Source organism: Schistocerca gregaria, chromosome 4, assembly GCF_023897955.1.
Source record: "Schistocerca gregaria isolate iqSchGreg1 chromosome 4, iqSchGreg1.2, whole genome shotgun sequence".
Taxonomy (NCBI): domain Eukaryota; kingdom Metazoa; phylum Arthropoda; class Insecta; order Orthoptera; family Acrididae; genus Schistocerca; species Schistocerca gregaria.
Window position 1 is genome coordinate 682646107 of NC_064923.1, and position 22391 is coordinate 682668497.

A 22391-nucleotide genomic window follows, 5' to 3' on the forward strand; every position below is an offset into this window, starting at 1 on the left:
TATGTTAAGATTATCATGGGTGAACTCTAAGATAAAGGCTGAAACAAGTAATCCTTGGTAGGACATCAGACAATTAACTTTTTACGGATCAGTATCTGTTTACTAGGAATTCTTCCGATTGTCTGGTCTGCAGTGTGTAGAGCGATCGACTGGAATAATTATTGTTGTTCTTCGGGTTATTTATTATAGCGACTGCCTGATGCGGCAGCGAAAATCGACAACTGTAGCAACACACATATATATTGAGACAGGTAACTAGGAAAGAGCACCTCAAATATGTCCAAACGATTAATTATATCGACTGCTGTTCTCGTGAAGCTATAACGGACAATGTAACGAATTTACTGACATACACGGATAACTTTTAACGTTTATAGCAATCTAAGATGGCGACTTTTTTTTAACATAACTATATAGGGTGTCCAAGATGTAATGCCAGGAACCAACTTTCGAAGCAGAAAAGTCTAGCAAACGCTGCTCTAAAATACACTACTGGCATTAAAATTGCTACACAACGAAGATGACGTGATGCACACGAGAGATTTAACCGAAAGGAAGAAGATGCTGTGATATGCAAATGATTAGCTTTTCAGAGCATTCACACAAAGTTGGTGCCGGTGACACCTACAACGTGCTGACATGAGGAAAGCTTCCAACCGATTCCTCATACACTAACAGCAGTTGACCAGCGTTGCCTGGTGAAACGCTGTTGTGATGCCTTGTGTAAGGAGGAGAAATGCGTACCTTCACGTTTCCGACGTTGATAAAGGTCGGATTGTAGCCTATCGCGATTGCGGTTTATCGTATCGCGACATTGCTGCTCGCGTTGGCAGGGATCCGATGACTGTTAGCAGAGTATGGAATCGGTGGGCTCAGAAGGGTAATACGGAACGCCGTGCTGGATTACAACGGCCTCGTATCACTAGCAGTCGAGATGACAGGCATCTTATGCTCATGGCTGTAACAGATCGTGCAGCCACTTCTCGATCACTGAGTCAACAGATAGGGACGTTTGCAAGACAACAACCATCTGCACGAACAGTTCAACGACCTTTGCAGCAGCATGGACTATCATCTCGAAGACCATGGCTGCGGTTACCCTTGACGCTGCGTCTCAGACAGTGGCGTCTGCGATAGTGTACTCAACGACGAACCTGGGTGCACGAATGGCAAAACGTCATTTTTCCGATGAATCCAGGATCTGTTTACAGCATCATGATGGTCGCATCCATGTTTGGCGACATCGCGGTGAACGCACATTGGAAGCGAGTTTTCGTCATCGCCATACTGGCGTATCACCGGCGTGATGGTATGGGAGCCATTGGTTACACGTCTCGGTCACCTCTTGTTCGCATTGACGGCACTTTGAACAGTGGACGTTACATTTCAGATCTGTTACGATCTATATCTCTACCATTCATTCGATCCCTGCAGCAGGATAATGCACGACCGTATGTTCCAGGTCCTGTACGGGCCTTTCTGGATACAGAAAATGTTCGACTGCTGCCCTGGTCACAAACATTCTGCAGATTTATCACCACTTCAAAACGTCTGGTCAATGGTGGCCGAGCAACTTGCTCGTCACAATACGCCAGTCACTACTCTTGAACTGTGGCATCGTGTTGAAGCTGCATCGGCAGCTGTACCTGCACGTGCCATCCAAGGTCTGTTTGACTCAATGCTCAGACATATTCAGGCCGTTATTACGGCCAGAGGTGGTTGTTCTGGGTACTGATTTCTCACGATCTATGCACCCAAATTGCGTGAAAATGTAATCACATGTCAGTTCTAGTATAATATATTTGTCCAATGAACACCCGTTTATCATCTGCATTTCTTCTTGGTGCAGCAATTTTAATGGCCAGTAGTGTAATTACGTTAAGAGCTACGAGCACTTCTTCCTCTTCGATAGAAGTCTTCATAGCTCTTAACGTAATTATTTTAAAGCCTCTGTTGAATAGATTTTTTTTCGAATGATCATTCCTGTTGTATCCCTGAATATTGAATAGTCCTCTTGGGACATTCTGTACACACTTCTCTGTTGCACTGGACAGAGCCCTCGATGATGACTTTTTAGTATCTCTTCTGTTTTCTGTCTACAACATCGTAACTGGTCGTATCGATATATAAATAGTAAACAGATTTCACCACCTATGATGAAGCAGGGGAATGATTCGTATTACTCTCTACGCATTCTTTTGTCTCACTGTTTTTGATGACGGAGACGATGCCGGAAAAGTTAATTCTAATTCTTCATTGACAGCAGGAAAAAGCTTTTTGTTAACTGGTCCGCAATTATCAGATATCCGCCATTATCAGATATCCGCCATTAAAGTAAAGCATAATTGACGTTACTGTATTGCGGCGTATGTAACATTTCTATGAAAGAAGGAATAAGACAATGTATATTATTTCAAATGCTTACTCGGAATAATTTTATGCGGCGAGGACAATAAAACAATCAAGTAATTTAAAAAGTCTTTGCTGTGTCTTCTGTGTATTATTAATTGAAACGTATGACATGTTACCAGAACCGTATCCACAGAGGACCGACGAACTAATATATGCTATTGTATGCCAAGTCTCCAGTCGCTCTTAACGTAATAGGATCGGCAGATGTAATTTCCGGAGTACCCAAAGGAAATGGGATAGGACCGTTGCTGTTTACAATGTTTAAAAAATGAGCTAGTAGGAAGCATAGAAAGCTCTTTAAGACTGTTGGCATATGATGCTGTTGTCTACAAGAAAGTAGTAACACCAAAAGACAGCACCTATTTGCTAAATGACCTACAGAAGATAGCTGAATGGTATAGGAACTAGCAGTTGACTCTAAACGCAAATAAACGTAACACACTGCGCGTACGCAGGAAAAGAAACCGGCTACTGTACAACTACACTATTGGTGCCAAATTGCTGGAAAACAGCCGAATTAACATATGTAGTAACCTTCGGCGGAACGACTACATAAAACAACTAGCGGGAAAAGCAGATGCCAGACTAATTAATATTCATAAGAAGAATCTCAAGTAAATGTAACTCACCCGCAAAGAAAGTGATTTAAAAGGTACTTGTTCAACAGATTCATGAGTAGTGTTCATCAATCTGGTTCCTCTACTAGGTAGGATTGACAGAAGCGACAGAGAGAATCCAACAAAGAGCGGTTTCGTCGCAGGATTGTTTAGTCGGCGCAAGAGTTGATCAACAATCTCCTGTGGTAGATTTTAAAAGACAGGCGTTGTACAAAGTGGGGAGAATGGTTTCCGGGAAGAATCAGACAACATATTACTTGTGAGACCGGACTCCCCCGCCGTCAGTGCACTAGAATGCTGCCGGGTGACGTCCTCAACAGCCGCTGATATTTCGACAGGAGCATACCTTGCCATTTTCAAGGTACAAATGCAGCAAGGAAGCACTGTGCAAGACAATTTAAAACCCTAGTTTTCAGAGAAACTCCGAAAACATAACATTCGGGGAACATTTCGAACAGGATTGGTAGTGTTAGCGGATATGATGTGAAGTGGATTTTTCGACCTTCATCTAAGATCAGAAGTCTTTTAGGTTGAAAGTTCATCCTGTGGGGACTGTTTAAAATGATTGATAATGTAGGCAGAAGTTTTAGAGGTCTAACAACATGTATTATTTTAAAAGGAGAAACATACATAAATTACGCTAAACAAGTTTTAATTGAATACTGTAAACAACTAACAGGTGGTTTAATATCACAATGGACAAGGAACCTGGGTGGCAGGAGTGAGTCAAGTACTCTGGCCCTAAAACTGTGGATAACGCAATCTGAATTGGTCTGACCCTGTGCAGACTTTGGTTGGTCAAATCTACTATATTTTCACTACATGGGTGCAGCTGAGAGGAACTGTCGATAGAGGATCGAGATCAGTACGCCCTGACAATGACAGAGCGGCAGTATGTTACCCTGTAACTTGCAGAGGAGGAGGTGAGATGTAAGGCCGCACCTGAGAATCGACCGCGCCCACAAAAGAAATGCAAAAATCTCACGGTCTAGTGATCAGACAGACATATCGCAATTTACTCTCTACCAGAGCCCTGAAATCACAGTAGATTTCAGTGTATGACACACCCGTTCGCTGGTCATACCAAGGACCAATTTGGCTCACTTATACGACAGAGCACACAAGGATACCAAATGCCAAGACTGGTAAACCTAAAACGAATAAGTGTACCCTAGCAAACGAGTAGTCTGAGACGTTTGAAGTCACACTGTCGGTACAGTAAGAACTTCGCCACAGGCTCCCCAGTCTAAACTACTCACAAGTGAAGTCAGTCTTAGGACAAGTCCCAAGTACCAACCACACATGCCAGAGCATTGACCAGAAGTCTCCTACCAAATCAAAGACCAGCACCCGAGAGCCTCGCACCATTCCAGAAAAAAATTCCGTTTTACGGCAATATCACGAACGACACCGCCTCCACCCTGTCTCAAGCCAATCACAAAGCTCTAGAGGTGCTAAATCCCCCTCCCACACGACAGCACAAACTCATGTAAAACCAGTGCAAGAGTTAAGAAACCTGCATCTCTGCAAAAAAAAAAGAAACCGCCAATTACTGGACTTTTTTAAGTTTTCGATGAGGGAGAAGATGATTTTCTCCAAAGTCATGTCCCTTCCCATGCAACAAGCGAACAGTTACAATCTAAAGATCTTTATCTAAATCGCCAGTGCCTTGGAGATTGTTAGTCCTAGCTATGAGGTGTAATAAAGATTCTATCTCCAAACGTTTCTCAGACGCCGGAATTTCTTATACAACTGTGGCAGCTGATGGAAGTGATTCACAGGCCTATTTTCAGTATCAGCAAACACAAAAACTTGTGAATTTTTAGTATGTGTGGCTCTGTACACAATGCCCAGTTTATGATTCCGGTGTATACATGCGTTCTTTCAGTCCATCGCCCCCAGCCCAGCCTTTTGCTGGTGTAGCTGCAGGTAGCTCAGCATTGTTCTGCTGGAAACCTGTCTCAAGGAGGGGCTGCTTTGTCTGCCCTGTATGGCTACGGACCTGTCCAGAAAGATTTCCTGAGGGATGGGCTCGCTGCCAATTGCTTTCAACTCTGAACGTGCTGTTTCTATGAGCTAAGAACCATAAAAATACCTCATGCATTTAGTTTACATCAGCGTCTACTCAGGCCGTAAACTTCCTAGAGTCCGCTCAAGGTGGGTCAGGGTGTAATAAAATCTTTAATAATTTTCAGCATGCAGAAAATAGGTGAGAGAGTAACTTGTCCCCTCTCAAGGTCATGTAAAGGATGATCCTGGTTTGTATACGTCAGATGTGTCCTGTATTCCTTGCAGTTGTGGCATGTCACATATTGGTCAGACAAACAGGGATGTGGAGGACCGATGCACTGAGCATTAACATCACATACGCTTACAATAGCCTAGTACGTCCAGCATTGCAGATCATTTTCTTGGCGCCGGTCATCCTATGGAATGTAGCAAGACAGATTCATTCGAGCATACAACCGTACTGCTCCTCTAACAGTTTGCCAACATTCAACAGAAACGAAAACGGAAACAGTATTCACTATTTCGACATCATGTACACGGTGAAAGTCTGAATATGGTTACAGTGAAGTTGTCGGATCCCTAAAAGAGCAGAGCATAGTCTGACGGTCTTCAACCACCCAGTAAACGCATGAACCGTACCTGCGGTTTGCTCACATTTGGTACAGTACGGCAGACATTTATGAGACTTGTCCTGGTGGAAGAATAGTCTTTTGCGATACTGATGTCTTGTTACTATTCGATCAAGTATCATGAATGCTGTCGTTGTTGTTTTCTTTGAAGGCCCTGTCCAATGCCAAAGGAAAAGTATATAAATCCATTTTTCTTAAATTAGGTCAGTCTCGTTATTTTGCAGCTAAAACCGTTAACCTTCACTTCCACACGTCGCCACGCTGTCCGTGAAAACCGCACGTCGATACATTTACATAATCCGGATGGATTTGTGGTAGCCATCCTATCCAGCTCACGAAGTTCATTGTAATATTGTATTACGTTGTACCACAGCAGCTTGTATTTCGATTATGATTGTTTCCTTTAGCCCCATGTTGGTAAACTGTGTATTAGTTATTTATCCACACTTTAGGAATAAGATTAATGTTAATTACATATATCAATTGTAGAGATTGGCACTTGAGTACACAAGTTGCACTTAATTAAAAAGTGCAGGCTGATTACATGTAAACAGAGTAAATCATAATTTTGTTATTTATATAAAATATATTTTTTTCTACCTTGGCTAGATTGAGAGCACTTACTTTTATATGACTTAGTCTGACACAGTATTTATCCATTACACGTTACAATAAAGAATATGCTAAACCTATAGTGTTGATTTCTGTAACACAGTAACGTTCCTAGATTATGATCATTGCTTTGAAACAAACAGAGCGTTCGAAGGGGCACTTATTATGGGTGTGCTTGAGTACCAGACGATACGTCATCTGTCATATAGTGAACTGGTGGAAATTTGATGATATACAAAACAGTGCTGGAACTTTTCAGATATTAATATTAGGTTCCTAACAAGCCTCATCTCAGGGATACATTCGAGGATGAAAAATATCGTCTGAATACGAAGGTACATTTATTATTGAGATGCTCATTAACTAAATTTACAATAAGCCATAATGACGAATCTTCACATGTGGAGCAGATCATGTTCTTAACCATTATGGTTGATAAATTTTGTTATCTTCTCAGTTTAAGTTATTAACATATTTAGTTTTATGAAAACGTGGACCAGTTCGAGAGACACGGCTCTGACTTCCACAAAATGACTAAGTCAGATCATATAGTTACTGAGATGGAAGAACCTTCGCAAGCTTGCAGAGGTTTCTGTAAGGCATTTATGATTAGGACAGATTGAATATACCATCTCTAATGACCTTGTTGTCGACGGGTCGTTAAACACTAATCTCCTCGTCCAGAGTGAATGTTATGTACACACTCTGCCTAAACAAAAACCAAACGTGTAAAGGACTTTGCATTGTGGGCAATGTTCGTGCAAGGTAAATGTACTTGCTCTCTTTCATAATTACCACTTGAAGGTAAACAGTGAGCTGTGGTCCACCTCAAAATTATCAAACTAGTACACCCAGCTGCAACTCCGGAATTGTGTAGTACCGTCCTTATCTGTTTGCTCAAAAATGCTGCTGTGTACATTCGAAAGTACTAAAAAAAAGGGGGGAAATGGAATTAGGCTTCATGATGCGACCTGGTGTCAATAAGAGCATGGCTACATGCATAAACAAAGAAAAGTTTCTTCTGCAATAAATATGCCTAAGAAAACGTGATAAATGAATGTTTTAATTGTCGAAATTATGATGCAGAAATGATAGTCTCACATCAACAATATATAAATCATCAGTACAGGTAATGAAAAAGTTCGTAAATCATATAATCAGTTGATGAAATCCATAATGAAAGCTACAAAAGTTTCCCTTGCTTTTCAGAAGAGAGCCATTTATATTCACTGGTAGAAAAATTACAAATTTATTCAGCCACCTGCACATGGATTGTAACTAGTCACAAAGAACTATCGAAGCTCCATTGTAGACAGACAAATATGCGGCACGAGTAGCTGTTCTGAATACATGCTACTTGAAAATATAATTGAAATAAGAACCACGATCCGAACAGGAATGAACTGTATGGAGAGAGCCTACATCAGGCAGTAATGCGACCCATTTGTACCATACAGCACCCCGAAACACGTCAACACCACACTCTTCCGCCACACCAAAGTAGGACCCAGGTGCAAGAGCAAAAGCTTCCCCATTCAGAGCATGTCGATACGGCTTAAATTTTGACAGCCTGCGCTCTCATTTGCATGCGCTGGTCAGAGTGACTGATGCGACCGGGATACGACACTCGAAGCGTCTCGGATATTTCTGCCGCTTCGATTTCGACAAGCCAGGCACGCGATACTTATCAAACAGGTGATTCGCGCTGGGCGCCCTGACGAGGAGTATTTAAAGTTATGAACCGGGACACTCGGTGCTGACGTGTACCAATTGTATCTTCCCTCCATTCCCTTCCTATTTAAATAAGCACGATATTACATTTGATAGTAGTCCCCTCCCCAAAGGCAAAATGTTGAAGTCACTGGCCTTCTCTTTTGTTCTGCCCTGGCTGACGTTGATCGAAGCAGCAGGCTCCATCCCTGCCACGGTTTCATCACAAACATAAAAGCGACCGCCGGCCCCATCCTCCTTTCTCGAGTCATGGTCTTTGCTTCCACTGTAGAAACCACCGAGTTCATCTCTACCCCGATAAAATGAAATTTCCGGTGCTTTTGAATGCGCCTTCTTTCATGCTTTCATTACGTGATATGTCACAGCTGGCAAAGGGCTGGCTGGAGCCGAGCGTTTCTGTGTCTAACTTTGACTCAAAATGATAACTGTGCAATCTTCTGCAACCTCAGAGCTGTAATCCAAGTTTCCCACGTGAGCTCTCACAGCACAGCGGTCGACAATAAGAGCGCCTGTTTCCCATTCGTTCTGCAAAATTTTCTGTGGGTGCGCCAATACTTCTGATCTAACAGCTTGGACTCTTCGTTCCTCCAGTCAAATTTTACGTCAACAACGTCAGTTTCCCCTTGCGTAACTTCCTGGCGGAAAGACTTGCCAAGAATGTTCACAATCCTGAGTAATGTTTAGTTTGCTGACGTCGTATCTCGTTAAGTCATCAAAATGTCAGCTCCACTCGACAGCATTCCTTGCACCACTGTCTTCACCGATATACAAAAAAAACACGCTGGATGCACGTGTACCGATATACAAAAAAAAAACACGCTGGATGCACGTGTCCATCCGAATGTACTATGGCTCGAGGTTGATTCCCTGGAACAGTATCGTCCAGTGACTTTCCATGACTCTCTGACCCAGGAGTGTGGTTACCCGGTTCTCTCTTACACAAACCAAACGATATTTATCATCAAAAATATCTCGTCAAGTCAAGAGTACATTTTTTGATACTCGTCTTGGGAAAAGTAAGTTGATGGTTTGAGTGCAGGTATCACAGTTACAGTCCGCGTAAACCAGTTATGTTGGCCACAGATGCAGCGTATATATGGATCGTGATAACCCCTTCTGCATCAACTAAGGCCTGAAGATAGCGCACCGAAGCGGCGAAACTGGTAGCTACATAATAGACAACATCATAAGGACAGCTGTAGGCGTGTCATGTTCTTACAATAGTGAACAGCCTTGGTCTCCAAGACCTCCAGCAAAAAGGATGGACATACAAAAACTTAGTAAGGAATGCGTCTCAGTGGAAGATACCTCAATAATCATCGTTTTGATGATGACAGAGTACTTCCCTGAAACAGATAAACTTCAGTATCGAATTAGTGAAACTAATATAGGCAATTTGAAAGCAATCGTGAAAATTAACTATAATGAGACTATAATAGTCTGTCTGAAAATAGGAGTTCGATAAGGAGATGCCAACGCCCCTATTCTGTTGAATGTTATGTTTGACAGACTCATCGGAGAATGGGGGAATGAAATTGGAGGTATAAACATCGGGAATTCAGGACAGTGAATAAAAGTGAAGGGCCTAACTTTTGCTGAAGATCTAGTTATCTTCACTAAGATTAGTGAGGAAACCAAGTACGCCATTGACAAGTTACGCGAGGTAGCGTCAAAAACAGGCCTCAAAATATAATGTAAGAAGACTCACTTGGTGGAAAACTTACATAATAACATTAGAATATGCCCACTAGAAACAAAATATTTGACAATTTCTTATGTGTCTTCTTTTCGATATCTGGAAGAAATCATTGTATCATTTGTATTAGTTAGTAAATCACTGCTGTAAATGAGTAAAACCGCTAAATGCGAAACTTAGGTATCATAAGATAGCTGTTTTGTCTGAAGCAATAGAGGCATCAGAAACTACATCCCCATGTTATTCAAAAATTAATGAAATTGCAAAGGAAGAAAACTTAGTGGTACCACTAACATAAATGGCATACGGATTAAAACAAAAACTACACCCCATTGCGCAGGAATAGACAAGTTCAGTGATACAATATGTACAAGACGCTTGATGTTCTTGTGGCATCTTCTGTGGCATTCATTTCTCGTACGTCCTGCTTAACTTCTTGTAATCAACTGATTCTTACATGTTTAGAATTACTATATTACACAGTTTTTGAGTTTCTAATGTTGTCCACTTTACAGATGTGACTGTAGGACGCAAAGGCTTAAGAATCTTAGTTCCAAATTACACATCACTCATTCGAAGAGTGAGCTAAAAAAAATAAGAAAGAAAAATTGGAAAACAGTGGACAGAGGAACGCGAGTAATAGGAAATCCATTCAGAGAATATGAAAAGAGAAGAAAAATAACTGTCGTACCTAGCTAACAAGTTTAAACACACTCTTTAAGCGGCGATAAGAGAAGAGTATATCGAAAAGAAACTTGTACAAGTGTGCAATTATGTAACAGAATCTAGTGATGAGGTTTTTTTAATGTAGGACGGCTGAAGATGTCGAGTCGATGAAAACTGACTGGGAACAATTTTAGTTAACTACATGAGGTTTCAAAAAGAATTTCTGACATGTCCTAAACTGAAAATTTAGAATCGTTGCGAAAGCTTTAAATGATGTCAAGTAGATATTAGCGACAACCATCATTTAACTTTTTTTGTTTCAGTCTTTAGTCGCAATTACGTTTACAATGATTAACGTATACATTTATTTTAGTACATTTTTGGAGAAGTTAAAACAAGTTTTATCTTACATAACTGATCTAAAATACACAAATGATAAATGCAAAAGGGAATAAGGTAATTACTATAGTTGCAAGACAACCCGAGAACAACATGCGCTTTGCTCAGCCTCCGTAGATCACTAATGTATTTGCATGCATTACAGATCAAGGAATTATAAAGATGTTTGGGAGAGCGTGTTATGAGCTGTCGCCCTCCATATGTGCTACCTGAGGATGATGAAGTCAATATTTTAAATCAAAACAGCTACAAAAAAAATTATCGACAGTTTATAAAACTGAAACTGCATAGAGGAGAATATTCCAGTTTACACCTTGCATAGTAATGTGCTTCTACTGTGAGTATATCACTAGGCCTTGTTTTTCGTGGCTCCTGAACACTTAAAAAAATTTTGGAATTTTGTGGTAAGGTCTTATGGGACCAAACCTAAGCCTACACACTATTTAATCTAGCGCAAACTAAGTTACACTAAGGACAACACACACACCCATGCCCGAGGGAGGACACGAACCTCCGACAGCGGGAGCCACACGCACCGTGTCCTTCACGCCTCAGACCGCACGACTACCCCGCGCGGCGAACCCTTATTAGAAAAATGGTTCCTATAGCTCTGAGCACTATGGGACTTAACATCTGAGGTCATCAGTCCCCTAGAACTGAGAACTACTTAAACCTAACTAATCTAATGACATCACACACATCCATACCCTAGGAAGGATTCGAACCTGCGACCGTAGCAATCGCGCGCTTCCGGACTGAAGCGCCTAGAACCGCTCGGTCAGCACGGCCGGCGAACACTTATTAGAGCCTGCAGCTGAAGTCTGCTGTTGTTTTAATGGTCGCCGGACTCACCGATCGGCCAACGTTACAGTGACTAACTGTTTCAATGTGTGTGTGTGTGTGTGTGTGTGTGTGTGTGTGTGTGCGTGTGTGTGTGTGTGTGTGTTTGCGTGCTTTCGTGCGTGCGTGCACGAGCACCCGTGTCTGTATGACAGAATTACTTTTTAAAGTTCAAAACAACTACGCATGTGAAAACCGTTTTGTTCACTGAAAAATTTTGTATAACTGACTCATGTAACTTTTAGTTATTATCCCACTTTCTGACATTTCAAGGACTAGTTGTGACATTAAGCGAAGACTGCAAGCAGTGTATAATTCTTGGTCAATGTGAGGATCAGAAATTTTTTGTGGCTGCAATTACATACAAACAGGTGTCGTAGCAGCAGTATGAAATTCGTGACTGACGTTGCCTCGCGTGTCAAAGTGAGTTTGGCGTTGCTATTAATACCACCAATGAAAGTGGCTCACGGTCACTCTATTAAACGTGTTTTTTTCTTGTAAATAAGAGTTAGTTAGTTACATTCATGTTCCACGGATCATTTGCACGATAAATCGTAATATGGGACGAGTGATTTTACATTCAGACCACAAATTAATTTCTAAATACAGGTACAGAGAAATCGAGTGCGTCGCACGTCATCTGGCATGGACGTTATTACGACTTCATGTAATGAGTAAGGAGCAGCACAGTCTGTAAAACCCATCAAACGATGGCCACAAGCTGTGGACCTCTATAATCTTGCCCTGGTCCAACGCTCTGTTCTCTCCGTCGACTCCTTCTGACTGTAAGCCCTTGTCGATGTACTGTGCCTGGCATATATAACCGCAGATGCATAACGAGGGTAATATGTACGGTAATTAGCTTTGTCGTCCTAAGCTTATATATTACTCTGTTGTGTTGCCAAAATAAGACATAGTAAAATATAATTAAGCATTGTGTTGTGGATGATATAGCTTACATGTTCTTTATATATTTCAGGCATTTCTTTATATTCAAAATCAAGGCATATGAATAACAGATCACTATCAAGTTTCAAAATTTTCAGTTCTCACTTGAAGAATATCTGTCGTCACATGAGTTACTCAGTTAATCGGTCTACACCTATACACAATTTAGATAGTAATCTGTAGTTGATTCCCTACACTTGAGCCTATGAAATCAGCAAACAATTTTCGTCTGCATGAAAAGCAACATTACAAAAGACACAAAAACGAAATAATAGAACGTGTACACCAAGTAACTTTAAGTAAGCGTGTCCAGTATAAATACACGGATGATTTCATCGTGGGTAACTGATAGCGAGAAGGTTCAAGAGCAGAGCAACTTCCTCGATGCAGGACACGAGACACAACCAACATAAGAACAAGTGAGTCTTGGTTTGCGCTTCTTGAAAGTCACAGTTGGTAGTGATGGCCATATCAGTTTTCCAACTCCAGGGCGTAGGCGCTTAAAAATACGAACTTATCTATTCTGAAGACTGAATTCACAATTCATATGTATGTTTCTTGGGTAACGATATTAGCTATCGACCTATCGTTTCCGTCCCGAGGCATAAGACTATCTTTAAAAACCCTACAACGACCCTCTCCAGTGCCAAGGTTAACACCTGTGAGATTTTACTGGAACTGCATAATTGTCGGAAGTTCATTCTTCGGTAGTCTTCTTGATCTTCAAAGAAGATTCTTTCAAGAATGAGGATTTCGCTCTGCAGTGGAGGTTCGCAGGAGAACTTCTGTGAAGTTTGGAAAGTAGGAGACGAGGTACTGGTGGAAGTAAAGCTGTGAGGACGGGGCGTGAGTGGTGCTTGGGTAGCTCATGTGGTAGAGCACTTGCCCGCGAAAGGGAAAGGTCCCGAGTTCGAGTCTCGGTCCGGCACACAGTTTTATTCTGCCAGGAAGTTTCAAGATTCTTTCAAAAATGTATTCTGGTTGATGTAGTGCCTAGTTGCCTGATCACTGACGAAATACTCGCGGTTATAGATATTACCGCTTTGGTTATTACCGAATAAAGTCTGCCCTGCTGACTTTAGTAACCAAAATTCCGGCACTCGCACACCACAGTGTGATTCATTGTGTACTAACAATACATAAATTTCTGTAACAAAATTTCGTCCCATGCATGTATTCCTAGAAAATGGACGTTGAGAAATGACAAGTTGGGAACACAGTAGCCACATGTACGACAAATATCTTCACTCAGCACTCTGGAGGTAAGAGTGTAGAGTTATGAGTTGTTATATTCGAGTTCGATTCCGAGTCTACGTGTAACTTATTTCTTTTAATTTCCTAAGTTTGATATGCTCAGTAACGCTGTAGCACACTGTTTCTTAAATGATACTGAAATCTGGTATAGAAAGCTGGTTGAAACTTTAAATTAAGGGCAGTATACGTTTTGGGGGAAATTTAAGAGAATATCGAAAGGATAGGGTAATGAGAAATGAAGGTCATGTATTTGTCGCAGTAGACAGTAAGCACAAATCCACAGATTTAGAAATTGAAGATGCATGCGAGATTTTTTGCAAGACTCAGTATTAGCGGAGGGGATAACATAGTAACTGGGTCCTTCCATCGCCCACCACACTCACCTCTTGATGTAATCGAAAGCTTTACAGGAAACCTCAGTTCACTTGTGCGTAAGTTCCTCAATCATACTCTAATCATCGATAAAAACATTAATCATCCAACAATTAATTGGGAAAATTAGTCTTGGTAGTGGTGTGCGTGACAAGATAATCTATCAAACACTGCTCTGAAAACTACCCAGAGCAGATAGTTCGTAACTCCACTCATGATGGAAAAGTGTTAGATCGAAGGGCAATAAATAAACCTGACATTTGTGGGGTGTCCACACCGAAACTCGTGTCAATGGCCGCGACGAGGTTCCGCAACAATGATTACCTGAGTAAATAGGACAACTAAAACAAGCAGAAAGATATGTTCAGTAAACTAGACAAAAAAACTATAATGCACTCTCAATGACGAACTTGAAAATTTCAGCTTACAACAGAGCATCTAGAGGAAATAGGCTAAAATTTAAAAGAATAGTTGACCATAGAGTGAATACATATGTACCCAATAAACAGTTCGTGATGGGAGTCATCCTCTATGGTATACAGTCACTGTAAAGAAACTTCTGAGGAAATTGAGTCTAGTGGTTTTCCTTTTTTTTTTTTTTCATCTCAGAGTAACTCTTGTAACCGACATTCTCACTCATTTACTGGATATGTCCCAATCTCTGTCTTCCCCTACAGTTTTTAACCTCTGTAGTTCCCTCAAGAACCATGGAAGTTATTCCCTGATGCCGTAATAGATGTTGTTCCTTTTTCTTGTCAGTGTTTTTCACATATTCCTTTCCTCACAGATTCTGCAGAGAACCTCCTTATTCCTTATCTTATCAGTTCACCTAATTTTTAGCATTCTTCTGTAGTACCAAACCTCAGATGCTTCTGTTCTATTCTGTCCCTGTTTCACAACAGTCCACGATTCACTGCCGTGCAATGCTGTGCTCCAAACATACATCCTCAGACATTTCTATGTCAGGGATACCTCTGCTATTTATTTGCTCCTTGCTCCGTCCGTCATGCGTTATTTTGCTGCTCAGGTCGCAGAATTCCTTAATTACATCAACTTCGTGATCACCAATTACGATGTTAAGTTTCTTGCTGTTCTCTTGTCCACTACTTCTAATTACTATCGTCTCCCTTCCATTTACTCTGAATCCTTATTCTGTACTCATTCGACTGTCAATTCCATTCAACGCATACTGTAATTCCTCCTCCCTTTGACTGAGGATAGCAAAGCTATCAGAGAATCTTGACACTGATATCCATTCCCCTTGAATTTTAATTCCACTCTTCAATCTTTCCTTTATTTTAGTTATTGCGTCTTCGACTTACAGAATGAAAAACTGGGGTGAAAACTACATCCCTTTCTAATCAGTGAACTTCTTTCCTGGTCTTCCAATCTTATTTTTCCCTCTTGGTTCTTGTACATATTGTATATTTGTGGCCTCTCCCTATAGTTTGCCACTATTTTTCTCAGGAATTCTAACGTCTTGTACCATTTTACACTGCCGAAAGCTTTTTCCAGTTCCATAGATCCCATGAACGTGTCTTGATTTTTCTTTAGTCCTGCTTCCACAATCAAGACCAGAGTCAGAATTGTCTCTTTGGTGCCCTTGCCTTTCCCAAGCCCAAACAGATCTTCAAATAACAGATCCACAATTTTCTTTTCCGTCCTTCTGTATATTATACTTGTCGGCAACTTGGATTCTTTAGCTGTTGTTTGATTGTCCGATAATTCTCGTACATGTCGGCTCTTGCAATGTTCGGTATTGTGTGGATGATATTTTTCGAAAGTCTTACTGTATTTTCCTAGTCTCATACATTCTACATACAAAACTGAATAATGATTTTGTTGCTATTTCCCTTAATGATTATAAAAATTTCGATAGGAAGTTATCTATCCCTTCTTCCTTTTTTTGAGCTTATGTCTTCCAGAACTCTTTTAAATTCTGAACCTAATACAGGATCGCCTATCTCTTACCTATCGACTCCTGTTTCTTCTTCAGTCACATCATCAGATAAGTCGTCTTCCTCATAAAGCCATTCAATATACTCTATCCACCTATCCGCTCTCTGTGCTGCATTTAACAGTGAAACTCCCATTTCTCTAATACTTTTGACCTTTCTTTACCTTTTTCGATTTCTTCACATTTTTCATGCAGCCATTTCGGTTTAGCTAGCTGAAATTTATTACAGAACTCAATTAATCTTTCCCCTCCCTGTGGGGTAGCCGCGCAGTCTAAGGCACCTTGGTTCGAGTCCTCCCTCGGGCATGGGTGTGTGTGTTGTCCTTAGCGTAAGTTAGTTTAAGTTAGGACCGATGACATCAGCATTTTGGTCCCATAGGAATTCACCACAAATTTCCAAATTTCCCCTCCCTCATTCTTACCAATCACATATCCTCCCGCTACACTTTCCTCTGCTCCTTCCTCGCATTCCAGTTCTCCACGGCAATTAGATTTTCATCTCTCTTAACGTTCTGAATTATCTATTCCGTATCCTCATACATTTTTTTATCTCTTCATCTTCTATGGCGTCGGTGTTAGCTTGCTATTGATTCTAATGAGAACAACCTTATCACTGCTCGAACAGTCCACGGGAATACTGCCGGGTCACAGTGTCCAACGGGCACAATATTTCGGCAATCAGACATTTCGCCATCGTCAGGTGCGCTGACGAACTGAGCTCCTGAGGACGGGCGGCCGATTTAAATCCCCTCCCCCGCGGGCCGCTCTCTCCGCCGTCCGCGCCCGCGCGCCGGCGGTCACGAAGACGTGGGCGTCGGAATCTGTCGTAGCGTCGATGTACTTGCTACGTCAGCCCTGGTCGCCAGTTCGTACTTCTTGAGCAAGAATGACTTCCTCTATTCTACATCGATTATGCGAAACCCAACCCACAGTTTTCTCACATGAGGTACTGAAAGCTGTGGATTAAGGTAGTCAGGTAGATGCAGAATTTTTTTTTATTTCCGAAAAGCATTTGACTCACTACCACACCTACGCTTATTGTCAAATTGTGAAATTTGTGACTGGGTTGAGGATTTTTTCGTAAAGGAGGACATAACATGTTATCTTGGGGGCAGAATCATCGTTACATGTAGAAGTAACTTCGGGTGTGCCCCACGGAAGCGTGTTGGAACCCTTAGTCTTCATGCTGTATGTCAATGACCTCGCAGACAACATTAGTAGTAGCCTCAGACTTTTTGCAGATGGTGCAGTTGTCTATAATGAAGTACAGTCTGAAAGAAGCTGCATAAATATTCAATCAGATCTTAATAAGATTTCAAGGTAGTGCAAAGACTGGCAACTTATTAAATGTTCAGAAATAGGAAATTGTGCACTTCACAGAAATAAAAAAGGTAGTATCTCATGACTACAATATCAGTGCGTCAAAGTCGGAATCGGCCAGCTCATACAAACGTCTGGGTGTAACACGTTGAAGCACTACGTAATGTAATGGGTACTTAGGCCGGTCATGGGCAAAGCAGATGGTCAGTACTGGGGAAACGTAGTCAGCCTACAAAAGGAGATAACTAACAAATAACTTGTGTGGTCCATTCGAGAAGCTTAAGTAACCTATAACAAACTGGACTGCTAAGGGATATTGAACGAATACAAGGAAGGGCAGCACGAATGGTCACAGATTTGTTTGGCCCGTGGGAGAGTGACACAGAGATACCGCAGAAACTGAACTGGCAGACTTTTCGGGTATTGAGGCATTTAAAATATCATTTTTCCCGCGCTCCATACGTGAATGGAACGGGAAGAAACCCTAATAACTGGTACAGTAGGACGTAACCTTCACCATGCACTTCACAGGGCTTTGGGTAATATAGACGTAGATGTAGATACATATCCCGCAACTTCAGTTTTCCTTTAAGGCTGAAGACAATACAATTATTGGTCAGACATGACATAAATATTCATAATAAGCTAAAAATAAATTATCTGTTACTGGACGCAAATAACTACAAAACTTATCAATGTGGAAACGATCAACATACAATCTGTATTTAGTAAGAGCGGCCAGATACTTTTTTCTTTTTTTACTTTGAGGGAAGGTGTATTTGTTCATTGCATCTATTTGGGTTTGTCTGATTGAACCTTACTGCCAACAGATTGGTATAAATATAAAACATATACCGGGTGATCAAAAAGTCAGAATAAATTTGAAAACTTAATAAACCACGGAATAATGTAGATAGAGAGGTAAAAATTGACACACATGCTTGGAATGACATGGGCTTTCGTTAGAACCAAAGACAAGGAAAAAAAAAACAAAGTATTGCTAGACGCGTGAAAGACCTCTCGCGCGCGTCGTTTGGTGATGATCGTGTGCTCAGCCGCCACTTTCGTCATGCTTGACCTCCCAGGTGCGATTATTGGCTTTGGGGTTATCTGAAGTCGCAAGTGTATCGTGATCGAACCACATCTCTACGGATGTTGAAAGACAACATCCGACGCCAATACCTCACCATAACTCCGGACATGCTTTACAGTGCTGTTCATAACATTATTCCTCGACAACAGCTATTGTTGAGAAATGATGGTGGACATATTGAGCATTTTCTTTATCTTACTTTGTTATGCTAATTATTGCTAGTCTGATCAGATGAAGCGCCATCTGTCGGCCATTTTTGATCTTTCGCATTTTTTTTTAATAAAACCCCATGTCATTCTAAGCATGTGTGTCAATTTGTACCTCTCTATCTACATTATTCCGTGATCTATTCAGTTTTCAAATTTATACTGACTCTTTGGTCACCCGGTATAATAGAAATCATAATATAAAAAGTTTGAACAGTGGTTTAAAGTTATTTTACGATGAACATATAGATGGAATACATATAGCTAAGGATAGTTCGCTTATTAACTAGAGACAAAATAGGAAAATAGAAAGAACTCGAAAGAGACTGGAAAGCATACTACCTGATATTAGTGTGTTTATGCAGCCACAGATAGAACACAAAATTTCGTAGAAACACGTTATAATCTCGTAGAAAACAAGAAGTGCGTTGTATATCTGAGGATCTTCATAACAATAAAAAAAGGAGCACTTGTTGAAAGAGGCAACTCATTTCACAAAGTTTTGTAAGCGGTTTTGCTGTGCTTCGAAGAAACTGTAGGAAAACAGCACGTGGTTGACATATCTTCTTTCTTTCTTCTGGCGTTCGGAGAAACGATTATGCTTGATACCTATACGATGTAAATGGGAACTATTTGAATGATGTACGTATTAGCACCAAGGCAGCTAGCTAGCTTTCTGCTCGTTTGAATCAGAGGAGGCTTCTAATTACTGATTGAATGACAGCGTAGACGGGCAGGCAGAATGGCACCATTAGTCTGTTCATTCATCTTCGGTCCTTTGCAGCGTCCATATTTTGAAATCGGAGAATAGTAGACTGATGTTCATTACAGCGTACACAGACAGCGGTCGCCTTCGCCAGGTGGTCGTTCTTGCCAAAGTAGACCATCCCCACATGAGCTGGAGCCCACAGAACCCTTTTCGTTTATTTGGCAAGATTCTCATACGATTGTCATTATATCAATAAGGGTGCGAACTCTCTTCCCGTATTTGAAACTCCATAAAAATTTCTCACTGCGCTATAGCCGACATATTCGTCTTGAAAGATTCAGAAATTGCATCGATGTTTAAAATAATTCTCATTTATTGTTCCATCATGGCAAATTTTAAATTAGAATAGGTTTTTCTATCATAGTCATGACAACTCACATCGCGCAAAGAAAACCGACAGTTACTCTTTTTAAGTATCATTCTGCAGATTGTTTCTCGGTGCTTTTATACCACCTCCTCCGATGTTCTTCACGTTCGTTTACTGTGAATTTTAGACACGTTTGTCAAATGCTTTTTGGCAATAAATACAATAGTTTTTATTTGTTCCCATATCCTTTACATCTTGCATATTTCCGTTTTTAGACTTCACTTTTGAGTATAATAGCTCAGGCTAGGACCATGCCCAATTATTTATTACGTCCGTTTTTCATTGTAGTTTCAGACAAATAGCTGATGCCCTTCCTGGGCAAATAAAGAGCATTTCGCAACCTAGGGCTGTCTTTTAATATTAATCACAATATAAAGTTGCTGCAACATCGCACCACAATGGATTGGAATAAATTTAAAGATGACCACTTTAGTCGACTCGAGTGCTAGATATGTCACCGTGATACCGAGGCAAAGGAGCAGAGCAAGTAGCGGAAACATTTAAATTCACCGCCGCCGAAAAAGGCCGCAGATCCACCCATCAACGAGAAATGCGATTTTTGGGTCTGGTATGGTATGGTAGTACCGGATTACCCCATTACGCTCCTGAGGGGCAAACCCTCACGGGAGCATACTGTACTACCAACTCTCCTGACGAGCTGTCAAGACGAAGAGTCGCTGAGGCTGATTTGGGAGGTGTGTCTGCTCCACGACAACGCCCCAGCTGATTCTGCTTCGGACACTTTCACTCACGTAGCTGCTATGGGCCATCAAATTTTGCCTCAACCGTCGTACTCTCCTGACATGGCACCCAGCGACTTCTTCCTATATCCTAGCATGAAGAAATCATTGCATTGCAGATATTTCCGTAATTACGGCCAGAAGATTTTCCAGGTGAATAGTTTCTTGAACAGCTAAATCGAAGACTTCCACATCCAAGATCACCACCAAGTTAGGAAGAATGTATCGCATCGAAAGGTGAATATGTAGAGAAAAACTAACGCTACCATCAAGTTTCATAGTCGTAGCTTGATTTTTTTTTTTTTTCGTGTAACGCAAAGCGACCATGTCCTTGGACAGCTCAGGTGTCACGTCACATATTTACTAATGCAGAACTGTGCTGTCATCATCGGATCTTATGCTCCTGAATTTTTACAAAATAGTATCCATCAGTGTTACAAGTGAAGCGACTTGTATCACTGATAGATAGTATGTATATATGATACGTTGTAAATATTCAGAAACATAATATCCGATGATGAAAGTATAGCTCTGTTGAAAGCGGTCATCAAATAAAATGCTTTTTAGCGAACTTCGTTTGTGAAATTTTCTCCAGTTACCATGAATTGTTTATTCGTAAATGAATACCTGGATTTCCCGCTGAACTCAGTACCTTTTTGACATAAATGTTTGATGATGAAACTACAGCAAATATAAAGAACTGTTGAGAAGAGTATTGCACTCGTCTAACGAACACGTGGAAGGCGCATGTTTGACTGTGTTGGATATTGATAAAATGGGCATTTGGATTAGAATGTCGCGGGTTCAAGAAAGGCGAGCGTGTAATAAGTAAAATAATGAAACAAGTGCACAAGTTATTCAATGTTCGACAAAGTGTCTAACATAAATAATCACGCTTGTGCAGTCGTTATTAGTATTTTACGTATCATTGGCGCCGACAAACGAAGTGAACAACAATAATTTATAACTAAAAGGAAGCCTAACTGTTGGTTTTTCCTTTAATTGAATTATCTCCCCTCAAAAATTAGTGCAAGGAAACGTCAACAAGAAATGAGCGACGTATTCAACCAGGGCTCGCTGCCATGAGACACCTAACACAACGTACAGCAACGGAAATCATTAAGCAGGGAAGACAGATCATGACACACTTAAACATAAAAACTATACGATTCAGTGGTCAAGAATAGATAAGATACTGCATGTCGCGTACTCTTTCACCAACATTTCTATTTGAAGTCAGATAAAATCGTACAAAAATAAAACAGTTATGCAAATAAAAAGTAAAAACAGTAAGCTGTTATACTTCAGAATATTAATTATACACAAATTGCTGAAACAACTAAGCATAATTAAACCCCAACAACCCCTCATACAGCATTACTCCAATTCGAAGAGGCGAGCGTTATTTTCTTGTAGCCCACAGAGAAACTGATGAATTAACTTACGTTTACACTAGAATTATGTTTGTACACTGACCTGAACTTTCGATACGACTTCGTAAATCCCTGTCACAACACCGCACAGTTCACTGTTAGCTCTTCAGAATAAACTGAAGCAGGCGGCTTTATAGTGGAACTGCTGGCAACACAGGAAGACTTAGAAGCGGCTTTGGGACATTTAAGCAGAGTCGCAGCTGCGAAAACCGGCCGTATTAGTGAGAGAACTTGTGGAGGCAATATCTCAGGATGAGGCTAATGTGTTAGTCTCACGCTACGTTCAACGGCTCATGGAGTAGCGGATTTGCGACGATCAT